Genomic DNA, 12,509 nt, shown 5'->3' on the forward strand with positions numbered 1-12,509 from the left:
TCCACCCCGAAGCCCAGGATTCCCCACTGAGAAGGTCTTTGCTCATGGCTGTGCAAGCTGAGTTTCATCAGTTTTCACATTCCCAGCAAATAAACTGGTGAGGTAGAAGTTGGTGCGATGCATGGCTTGGTTCAAACCTTCTTCGGGATTATTTTGGAAAGATGAGGGTCTTGGAGATCATCAGCTGCTAGATTAGTAACACCGAGGATGGCAGTGTATGCCCTCAGGGTATACTCCAAGTCATAAGTGGAACGTGGAGCTAGAGGACAGCCACAGTGAAAGTGCATTTCAGTTTTTCAGCTGAGCAGTGGCCAAATCCTGGCCCACTGTGTATACATCTTACCACTCCTTTATGGGGCCGGTACTCCGATAGGAGGGTTTGGCATTACAATGGTATGTGCTGTTTTAATACTTCAACAGAGATAACAGAATACCTAAATAAACCCTTGATGCTTAGATAAGGATTTCATCCTGCTATGTCTTAGGCAGATACCAAACAGAGTTTATAATTCACTGTCCAAGGATTTGATCCTTTCTTTCACTTTCTTTTGCATTCCAACTTACAGTATTTTAACTGCATAGAAATTTCTGCAAGGAAGTAAAGAATGTAGTCACATAATAGTTGCACAGAATAAAGTCAGCAGATAATAAGGCATTGGGAACCATGGACCTAGGAAGGTCCAATTACTTGCCCAATACAAATGTTGTATTGGACATTAAAAAGCAGAAATTCTTGAATGTTCTCTGCTTTCTTGTTGTTAAAAAACAATCGGACAAACGTGAGATCAAGTGAGGGTACATGTCTCCCCTGCCCCGCTATGTGGCAACAGTTACAGGGTATTTTACAAAAAATTCCCAAAACACCCTACGACTGTTATTATCTCTGCTGCTTGACAACTGTTAGCACCAGGCAGGCCCAGCTGGGAGCATTGGGCTCCTAAGGCCAGGCTTTTAGACTGCTGTGCTAGTTAAACCTGACTGAAGCCGAGCCCAGCGGCGGGATGGGTACGGCCGCAGGAGCCTGGCTGAAGTGTGGTTCCCTCCCGAGTGCAGGCGTGGGTCGGTGGTGGCAGCTGTGAGCACCGGGGAGGGAACTCAGGCAAGGGCAGCTGGGTTGTTCAAAAGGGAAAAAGATATTTTTATTCCAGCAGCTAAAACCCTTTTGTATTTTGGTTTCTCTTAGCAGCTATTTATCCGAAACATTTGGGAGAAAAGCTGTCTCTCTATTAAATATTTAACACCCTTGCCTTCAGCTGTGGGCTGAGAAAACTCCCAATCCACATTGTGAGTCACCAAGAACTCCTCCGACAAAATCAGAGGAAGTCCAGATTGGAGATTGCTACAGGAAAAAAAATGTTTGCTGATTTGGAAAAAGCCTAGAATGGTTCACATCTCTCCTATATCATAAAATGAGCACAGCAGTCACTCTGTCATGTACGTGGACAAGGACTTGTAGAGTCCCAGATTTTAAGTGGAGATCTCAGTATGCTGGGTAGCATCACACCCTGTATAACGCAGATGAGTAGTGCACCCAATAACTGGTCTCTTATTAAACTCTGTTCGGATTTGTATACTGACCTGTCAGAGATGAGAAAACGTAGATCACTGTTTTCCTTAGTAGTTTGTTCCATTGGTAAATTATTGCTATTTTTGATCTTAGTCTGCTTAGTTTTCACCTCTAGCCGTCAGCTGACGTGCATCTCTCTGCAAAGCAAGGAGATCCATGTTTGAAGGTGCCCCGCTCTCTCAAGACGACAGCCTGGGACTTGTCTTCAGAGAGCGGGAATGCATGCTCCTGCAAAAACACCGTATGGTAACAAATCTTGTGATAAGAATGACGTGTGATAAAACAGGTAACAAAAAAGGTTATGGCTAAAGTTTAAGGTATTCTAGTACTACTGGTGTTGAGTAGTATTGTGCACTGTGCCTATATGTGCCATGCATGCATGGTGCCTGTAACCAACTCTGCTATTTCTTTCTATTGAAGTGATGGGAAACTGAATGAGTAAAATTAAGGTGAAACTTTTTTGGCATGTTTCTCCCGTTGGCCAAATTATTTTTTCAACATCAAAATGAAATATCTGCTGCAGAGATAGATGGCAATCTCTGTCCCTTAGTTACAGAGACATCTCCAGCAGTGGTTTTACAGCTCTTTCCACTGTAGACCACTTAAAAATTTTTCCTAGTGATGTGGGTTCCTTGTATAGCAAATGTACATGTACTGACAAGAGGTTTACTCCTCCTCATTACTATTTGCAGATACTTTAAATATGGTTCACAATATTTTCACTGGTAGAAAACCATTAGTCTGTGACACAGGTAGTTTCTGTGCACTCTGAGATCACTTCTACAGGGAAGACAGATGTAAAACACTTTTTTAGGCTATATGCTCTGAGTACTTTTAAACAACTTATTGTAGCTGATGGGCTTGATTCTGATTTCAAAGTAGTGTTTATATATCAGCTTGTGGAAAGGTTATTCCTGATTTAAGACTGTGAAATTAAGATCCTTTCTTTTCCAGATGTTGAGCTTAGAAATACAAGCCTTATAGCCGCTTCCGCCTGCCCTGGCATGGTGCTGGTTGGAAGGTGAGGAGTAACACCAGTAATGTCTGTTAGTGACACATCACCAGTTGAGCAGCACTAACTGGCCAACATATTCTGGCGCAAGTCACTTGGTCCCTTTGCTCCTTTGACCTCTGCCTTGTGCAAGTGGGTCCTGGACAACTACTTTTTGTATGTGCCTGGCTTTTGGGTAGCCAAGGTTAATGGGTGTGACTCTCTTTTCCATAGCTGGCCTGTGCTGTTCCCCCCTTTCTGGGAGGTGAGAATGAGATTGCTGAAAGTCAGTTTGAACATTAAAGACTGAAAGCAGTCAAATACATTTGCATTCTGCAAATACCCGGAGACAAGATGGTCAGGAGACAGTTTGTACCAGCATTATGGAAAATGTTAAGACCCTTTTTAAAACTCGTTGCTCAGATGTGCTGCAACATTACCTGGATGAAGATGTGCGTAAGGACTCCTCACTGGGAGGAGCTGGTGTGGCCATCCACCTGCGCCTGAGCTGACAACCTGATTCCCTGCCCATTGCTCAAATTGCCTAATACTGCAATTGCCAGTCTCTTTGATGAAAGGCAGGTTCATGTATCAGATTATTGAGCATTGGGGATAGGGGATTAGATTTGCAGTGTAATCTTCCAGTAACATTCCTCTTGATCCGGAGACCGTGCTTTATAAAAGAGCTCTTTTCTCTCTGACATTGTGGTGGCCTGCTGAGGGGTGACTGTCTTCCACCTTCATTTGGAGATAGTAAGGCTGCTACTGACCTGATGTTCATGAAGGTCACAGCTGCACTGGGCAAAATTAGTTCTGTGCAGGACAGTTAAGTAGATTGGATTTTCTCAGTTGTAGCTGATTTGCTTTCATCTGGGTTCCTCTTGCAAAGCCATTTAAAGTCCATTCCCCTCTGCCCCCCGCTGCCCATGTATGGGAAAAGACTGAAAGGGGGAGATTTCTGCCTGGGCTGCGATTCTGCTTCGAGCCCTATTCTCACATCTTTCCAGGCAAGTGTCTGGACGGAGGCTGGGCTGGGCTTCGTAGTTGCTCTGGAGCCTCAGACTGTATTTCATCTCATCACAAATGTTGTAGGGCCAGTAAGGATGGTCTTCCCCTGTGCCATTTGACTGTAGGTTTGCACTGTCTGCTTTAGATCCAGGACCCTGCAGGGACCCTTCTGCAGATTCCTGGTAACATCACTGCAGATATGGCTGAGCTCCTTTCCAGTCCAGCTTTTTTCTTCTTGTGGCTGAATGTCCCTGCAGATTTTGGAGCCTGATGGAGCCAGTTAATTTGGGTCAAAAGGCAGGCATAGCCATTAACTTCTAATCAGGAAAAAAAACTTCTGCTGAAGTCAGTTGAGTACCAGATTTGGCCAGTTAAGTCTGGCCACTAGGAAACATGTCAGATATCCGTCTCTACTGGCAAAACATGGCATATGGTTGTGCATGAGAAACCCATTCATTGTGAGCATGGTGAGACATGAGAGGGAGAGTGATTTCCACCCAGACGCATCTTACTTCAATGACTTTGCCAGCAGGATGTAATTATGGTGGAGCTTTGCCTGTTGCCCTGGGTTGCGAAGCAACCACTGATGGAAAAAGCCTCTTGTTTTCCAGGCATCCTCCTGGTGTCACTCCCTTTCATTGTACGTTGCGCTGAAACCTGAAGTCTGCAGCAATTGCTGCCTGGTGAGTTTGGGAAGCGATACTGGAGATTGTGGCAGACAACTGACGGAGGGAGGGCTATGCGATACCGGTGGTGGACTGTGTGATCCCAGTTCAGCTCCACATGGCAAGTGGGGAAAATTCATAGGGAGATTTGATTGAGGGCCTGGGCAGGGGCGTGTGGCCTGTGAAGGGGTTATTTCCTTCTTCACAAACTCACCTTCAGCCTGTATCAAAAATCCATGCCGCCTGGGACTATATGGAAAAAGGGGGTATGGCTGTAATTGAAGTAAAAGAGAGCTGCTTTATGGTATGTTCCCTCCTCCCCAAAACTGTAGCTGATGCAGAGTTAAAAGCAGATGAACCTTAATTGCTCCCAGAGCTCCTGTCTCTCCTCTCTGGATAGTAGAGCTGCACTGGAGCAGCGCTGGCAGCACCGCTGGGTCCTGTGCTAGCAGGGTCCGAAACACCCGGGGGAGCCGGGATGGCTGCAGAGAGCAGGTCTGTCCCTCTGTCCCCGGGTCCCTGCGCATTGCGGTCCCCTCGTGCCAGGCAGGTCCCCTTGACTTGGTTGCGCTGGTCAGCTGTATTAACACAGAGTCTGTCCGACTCCGGGATCATGGCACGCTGCAGACCATACCGTAACTGATGCTGCGATGTCCTAGTGTAGAAACTGTTGCAAAGGAGAAGCACCAGATCAGCTGATTATAAATGCAGCCAAATCAAGATTTTTGGATTCCATTTTCTTTTCTAAAAGCTTTGGTAACTATCATTCTCCCGTACTGCCCTGAAAAAATGCAATGACCCTGGTTTGTCTTTGGCGTTTTCTATTACTTTTTATTGGCATCTCCCTTTATATTATGACGTTATGACAGTATGTCCTGTACTGGCTTACAGGTATAATATTGCTTCAGGGTTTGGGCTTTTTAGTCAACACGCGTTTGGGAAAGGTGCTAGCGACTGTCGAGGGGTCAGCATGCGGCATGTGAACGTGCTGTCATTGGAAACATCAGCATCCTTTTCAGCATCCTTTGTGTCTGTTTCAGAACAGGTCTGGGGTGTGAGGATTTTAGGTGTTGCATTCAGACAGCATTATATTAGGGGTATGAAGTATTTGACAGTTCTTTTATATTTACTCTTTTAATATCAAAATGTGTCACATCTGGTATTAATTAGTGGAAAATTATGGCTCTCATTTACCAATTTGATTGTCTGGGAAAATTGAAGAGAGTGTAACATAATAAATGAATGCCTATTAATCTTTTAAATTTGTCTGTTTACCACCAACTACTATCTGCTAAAATGGCTTGTTACGTGGTGCTGTAAACAGCTTTTCTGAAATACTGATATTCATGGAGAGAAATTACTACCTGGGAGGGCTGTGACCGATCCGTTTTGGACTCGCTAAGGGGAGGATGGGGCCCGGAGAAGTCCTGGGGCCAGCGGTGGCTGAGACCCACCTGAGGCAGGGTCTCCTCCAGGCTGTCCTCTCCTCCAGGGGAGGAAGGAGGCTCCTGTTTGGTAATAACCTTGGAGGGGTGACAGCACGGCGTCCCCATTCCCGTGTGTATGCTGGTCCCGTCCCTCACTGTCCTGGGTGCGGGGACGGAGGAGCAGCCTGCTGGGGACATGGCCTTTGCTCTCCTCCTTCCCTCCACCCGGGGCTGTCTTTTCCACGTGGATTTCTTAGTCCAGGGCACAGGCACTTTGATGATGCCCAACACAAATAGGCATATTTGTCTACTGTAATTGTTTTAATCATTATTAATGAACATTAATTATTTCCAGCCAGAGCTCTCCAAAAGCCCTGATTTTCTCCGACTTGCTGACAGAGGACTGTAGGCAAAAAAAGTCAGATTGTTCCTCCTGGGGTTGCAAATGGAAAAGTTTGTCTTGCAGGCAATGTGTGGATCAAACCCAAACTGCCGATACACCTCGGCAAGGCACTGTCACTCCATCCTGACAACCCCAGCTCTAACGAGAAGGGTCGCCGCTGCCTTTCCAACTGACACGCGGGCGAAGCAAAGGAAGCCGGAGGCAGTACGCTGTTATTTGGGTAGAGTATGTGTATGGTGACAAGCCTGGTAGCTTTTCTATCAAAAGACACCCGTGTGTTTGTGAAAATACATTTTTAGAGGATCAAATACCAGGTGCTTATTTTAGGAGCAGAAAGCCCTGAAACATGCCAACTCTGGAATAAGCTGATTCTGAAAACTGACATATTCTGTATGATTATTCCAGTATATGCCATCTGTCAGTAGCATATCCAAATATTTATATATTTTGATTATTGTAACTGTTATGAGGATACTGAAGCTCATAAATAATTTCATTTTCAGCAACCATTTTATTACTCCATGGTTTAATAGTGACGTTTTGCCTGTGCCCGTTCAGGCTCTGACACAGGGAACAGGGTCACAGCGTGGCTATGCAAGTGACACCCGTCATACAAAAAGCCTGTGGCCGGGGGATGGATGCCTGAGCCCGTGCCCCCTCCGGGTCTGTGGCAGCTCCCACTCACTTCATCTCCTTGGGCTTCAGCCCGTGCTGCGCTTTCATTCAACTCCATCCCGCCTTGTCAAGTGACTACGCTTAGATTGGCAAATGATATAATATGACTAATTATGTTTAATGCAGATAATGTCTTATAATCAAAATAAAGAGTGGATTGCAAACAGATCCTTAAAGGGCACGAGGCACAGAATTGACACCGTATTTATTACCAATAACATCGCTGAAGTGCTAACAGCTGCTCAGCTCTGGCAAGTGCGGCCCCTTTGCAGAGTTTTCCAGAAGAAGGGCTAAGAGCATCGGAAGCGCATTATTGCTGATAATAGTAATTAGTTGAGTAGAGCTCGAAATGTTTTGTAAAATATTATGATCATCCTGATTTTGCAACTCTGCAAACCCTGGCACAGAGAAACAGCCTCCTCAGCACAGAGGAGTTGCTGCCGGCCGTGGGGATGGCCCTGGCCCTGGGTGCAGGGCTGCTGCCCCTCTTGTTGGACCACATTGCTCTCTCCAGCTGACTCCAGAAGTAGAAGGGATGTCCCCTCCGTATCTCTGCCTTCGTTTTCACAAGCGTTAGCAAAGAGACTTCAGTAGATGGAGAAATGCACTGATATAAAAGCAGATTTGGTTGTTACATTTCTGGGAAGCCATTGTTAAGCTAAAAAAGGAGACTGCAAGCTGTAAAGGTTGACGAAGCTCCTCTGTAAGGGACTCTTATTTTGCTGTGTACATTTGTTTTCTCCTGCTTACTAAAGGGATAAAGTGCAATCTAGGTTTCAGAGAGAGATGGCTGATTAATCTGTCTGCCAGGTACATATGGAAATAAATTAGCAAATGGTGCATCTGGGATTAAACTACTGCAGAGATGATAAATTATTGCCATCTTCCATGGCTGTATTACTGAAGCTTCACTGGGTTCCCAATACTCAGTTGCTTGCTATTCACACGGTATCACCGTGGAATGGAATGGAAAGCCTCTACATTTGAAGCAGTTTTCTATGATATGCTAGTTTAAGAACAGATCTGGCCAGACCTATAAGGATATGTAGTATATTTAGATTAAGTATAAGCGAAGAGATTTGATTGCATGAAATTCTGCTGGTTTCTGAGGGCAGGAATGCTTGGGAAGGGGAAAGGCAAGGACCTGCAAGAGGTTCTTCCACTATCTGCAGTCACCCCTCACCCTTTATCCCAAATAGCAGAGAGTTATCTATGCTAGCACAAAGTTGTGAGGGCCTGGAAGTGAGCATCCTCTGCCTGAACCTCTCCCACACCCTCAGCTTGACCCAGATGTAGCTCCAGATTGCACAACTCCAGCTTATCTCCCAGATCAAGACTGAGATGAAACACCACGGGGGCAGGTGGTGTTCGCATTGAATCCTGATACAGGCTTCTCAGCTGTGTCTCTGCTTCTGCTGCATTTTTCATGTCCATTTAAACTGATGTATAGCTGATGGGCTGGCAGCTGAGACATACTGGTGATGCCTACAACAGGACATGCAGGTGAAGTAAATGTAACAGGGGACACGTGGTGTGCTGCCTTTCTGGAGGAAGAAAGGGTCATATAGAAGTTCTCATCAAGGCTTCTGCATTATAATACTTAGCAAGATTGTGGCTGTGTCCACAGTGCTTGTTGGGAGCTCTCTGTGGATCATCTGGACTGTAATTTGGTTTCCCATCCATGTACCTGGGTTTCATTTCAAAAGAAACTGGGACAGCTGTGGAGATGGTACAAAAAACGCTGTACTGGCTAGGCCAGGAGAGGTTCCTTACCTACACAAAGGTGATCTGTGATAGCAGTGCAGAGTAACAAAAATTCTTGTTCTGGTTTCCTTATTTTCTGAGGTCTTTACTTGGGCTCTTAACACTTGCTCTGGTGTCGCTCATCCCTAGTAGGGAGTTGAGGGGATAAAGCATCTCTGCGAACGGTCACAAAGAAGTTGAGGAGGGTGCAAGTGGGAGCAGTGTTGGACACAAAATAAATCAAAGATCAGGTTTTGCTTAACGTGCCTTGTGTTTAAAAGCTCGTATTTTAGTTTGAGAGCATATTGAAAGAGTGTCTCATCTTTTCCTAGGGCAGGTCTGCAGCACGTACAGCCGTGGTGCAGAGGGGCTGGATCCTGTGGCACACCAGCGAGCTGTGGGAGCAGGGGCAGCATTGCTGGAAAAGCTGCAGCCAGGCTTTAATAGGGAGTCTGCAGCCTGGCACATAGAGCTGGTGTCTCCACGTCGACCTCCCTGGCCCTGCATGGCCTGCCAGGTCTCTCGAAATCCGTCCCTGCGCAGGGAGCTCTGCTGGGGACTGGTCCTGCGGCCTGAGCCTGGGGCGCTGCGTGGAGATGCGCGGGACGGGACACTTGTGGAGCTGCGAGCTGAAGGACAACCTGTGCCAGCAGCTGGCACTGGTTGTCCTTCAGCTCCTGCCAGTGGCGCTGGCGGGCGGATGCGAGCCCGTCACAGCGCACGGACAGCTGTGGGACGGGTCCAGTGTGTCTTCAGGCTTGGCAAGGTGGAAGAGCTGGGCTTGAGGGACAGTTACTTGGGTGACTGTGCCCTCTGGTTTTCTTGTCCAAGTCACTCATTGTGGTCCGTGAGTCAAGCACAATTAGGATGTATGCATTCATAATTGGATAATACTGACGAGAACAATGCATTTTGTTACGAGATGCATGGGTGGATGCCGGGCTGTAAATCTGAGCTAGTGAGGAATAGCTCTGTTCAATTAATCCAAACACAGAAATATTTACTAGAAATAGATTTATCTTCCAATGATTTTATTTGCAAATTTTGGTTAACAACAACAGTTTGCTCGTAATATTATCATGTCAAGCAGCACGTGGGACTTACTGTTGCTCTTGGCCTTTCCCACGAAGCGTTTGGAGCAGAATGCAGAGTGAGTCAAAGGAAGCACCGGCTGATGGATGAACAGATTGCGGCACAGTCATCTATTCTACTGCGCACTTCCAGGGAAACCCCTGCAAATTAGACGTGTGGTTTTTAAATGTACAGAGAAAACTAAAGAAATTACATTACAAATGAAAAATTAGATGGAAATGTCTATTCCTGTCTCATAAACAGTTCAGGAACAACTTGCTCTAAAGTATATTGCTTTAAGCACGCATTTAATTTGTGCTCTGGGAGCAAAATAAAGTTGCTAAGATAAAACATTCTAATAATGATTTATGTAAATTTATTTGAACAAAGCAATGATGTAGTTGCCTATAGAAAATTGTTTGGAATGTGAAATGGTATTTATGAGCTGCTTCTCCCTATATGAATACAATAGATGATAGGAGATGCTACATAAAGAAAACATAATTGTACATTCAAAATGGAGTCTGATGCCATGTTTAGTAGGCAGGAAAGCCAGTTGAACAGATTGCTGAGTGTCTGTTAAAATAATCTTCAGCTTGATTCTTCATAGGCTATTTATAGCATGCATTTAATTTAAAATTTAGATATGTGCCACAGATGACCGTAACAGTCATACCGGGGCCATGTATGATAATACTGTTTGCCTCACATCGCACATATGCAAAATCTCAAGTTGCTTTGCAAGCAGAAAATCAGTCTCCGTATCCTCAAAATACAGATGAAAAGGGGAAAACAATTGTAGTCCCCAGCTGCTATGGGCATGTGGGGCCAAATTCATCCCGTCTGTTGAAGGTTATGGAGTTCCGCCAGGGATGACTTTGATCCCGTATGTCTAGCAAAGTGGAACCAATATGTCAATATAAGACATCCTGCTACTTCTGATGTTCTCCCAATAAAACGACATAATTCAAAGTGGCTTGAATTTCCCAAGCGCCCGAGTCACAAATGTGTTCAAGGGGGATATTTCAAAAATGTTCTGATTCTTGCTACGTTTATGTTAAAGCAGCGAACAACAAATTGGCTTTTTCATCAATGAGGGCTTAAGCCTAGGAGTTGCTGGTATAAGCGAGTGTGCGTCAGCCCTAGGCACAGAAGACCAAAGGCCATTTGAAGCATTTTAACAAAACACTGCAGGACAGAGAGCTGTTTCTGCATTCAGGTAATGCAAAGCATGTTTCACTTGAAAAGCTTTTTTTTCAAATCAGGAATGAGAATGGCATGTAGAAATAATAGGGTTATTTACTGTATTTGCTTTGGCATACTAAGGCATCTCTAGATACCTGGTGATGGGCTGAGCCACAAAGTTTGCATTCAGCTCCAGCCGTTTACAAGTTCAAGAGACATTTGAATCCCTTGCTTTGAACAGGGCTGATTTCCTAGTACCCAGCAGCTACTCTCCTGGGGACATAAGGCACTTGTAAAGTAAATTCAGGTGAGCACCATGTGAAGATACGCACACCTGGCTATTGTATGAGAGCTGAAAAGTCTGTGTGTGCAAAATTGTGCCGGTGGGAATCCTAGAGGGATTCAAGTGAAGTAGTGCTCTGTCATCTGATTAGGGTTTGGGCTACATTTCTGCAGAGTTAAGTTCCTCCCGGTTTATTCTGGGCTAGCAGTAAGTGCCCAGTGTAGGAAAGCTACGGCTGCTGCTCAGGACCTCACTGGTAGCGACAGAATGGTCTGTCCAGCACCAGACTGGTGCATTAAAGGCAATAATGAACAGAAAGTAACCCTCTTTGGTCTCATGCTTACAGGCTGTTCTTCTGGGCCCTTCATGCGTATGTGAGCGAGGTTAGGAAAATGATATAAATGCTGGCGTGACGAACCTGCAAGTGAGAATCTCTGACCAAGGTGGTGTTTATTTCTAACGATGCTACATTGGACTGTATGAAAGGCAGATCTTGGTAAACACTGTTCCTTAGAGTAGCTGACAAAATTTTACATAAAATGGTCCTGGGAGATGATTGTAGAGTTTAAAATTTGACTAATTTATAATCGAATTATTTTGCGCCCATTCAGTATATAGTGCCTTACAAAGAGGATTTTGAATGGCTGTGGACAGAGCCACCCCACAGTGTCTGTTTATAAAGCACGTAGGCACTGTTAGCTCAGGGTGAAGAGGTATAAAGGTACAGCAGACTCGCCATACAAGCCACAACTGGAAGATCATCTATTTTGTTCTGTTTATTCCTTTGTGACCACTCTCGTCTGCGTAGAGCTTTCTCGTCTGCACACTCTGCATTACTTACGGACTGCCAGGCCAAATCTCCAAAGACATCTGAGAAGGCGTGACAGATTCACTTTCAAATGTTGATCAATGCTGGTTTGCCCTCCAAAACAGACAGTAGCACCTGGAAATGGGGGTGAGGCCATATGCGCCTTTCGCTTTGCTCTTTGGGAAGCCATTTCTTTGCCACAGCAGATCAAAACCAGGAGATCACCAAGTCATTTACTGAGACGGCACATTTTCCTTCAGAAATGTGCAGTTAATTTTAATAGCTCACCTATTTAATGTGCTGGGGTATAGCTAACACCATCTATTACGTGTAATGAACTAAACTGGGACATCTCTGTCACTTGAGGGTGCTACAACTGCAAGGAGAGTTTCAAAAGAAGCTCTTGATCTGTCAGTGGCAACCATAGCTCAGGTGTCTTCAGCTGAGATGAAAGCTTTGTTTGCTTAACAGGTTCGAATTTTCCTCAAAGAAATAATTGAAACAATAGGAGAATCACCCAAACCTGTGCTGAGCATTAGCAGATGAGCTGTTTTGAAATCGATCCATTTGGAAAGGAAATGATGTGCAGATTGGTCAAGGTAATGATGGTATTGGATGATAAAGTAGAAGCAGGGGTGGAGAAAGCTTGTGAGGGATATAGTGTCACCTAAAAGCTTTGCAGA

General features: G+C 45.1%; 1 protein-coding gene across 20 annotated transcripts in view; it reads left to right on the plus strand.

The window, feature by feature from the left end:
- The window catches only part of FOXN3 (forkhead box N3), a 215,704-nt gene that overhangs the window by 38,726 nt on the left and 164,469 nt on the right, over positions 1–12,509 (plus strand). The window contains exon 3 of one of the 20 annotated variants that reach the window (XM_075151311.1): positions 4,178–4,249. The exons of the other annotated variants lie outside the window; for them this stretch is intronic. The gene's annotated coding sequence lies outside the window, so the exon portion shown is untranslated. The remainder of the gene's footprint in view (positions 1–4,177; positions 4,250–12,509) is intronic. 20 annotated transcript variants of the gene reach the window in all.

Source organism: Calonectris borealis, chromosome 5 (assembly GCF_964195595.1).
Source record: "Calonectris borealis chromosome 5, bCalBor7.hap1.2, whole genome shotgun sequence".
NCBI lineage: Eukaryota > Metazoa > Chordata > Aves > Procellariiformes > Procellariidae > Calonectris > Calonectris borealis.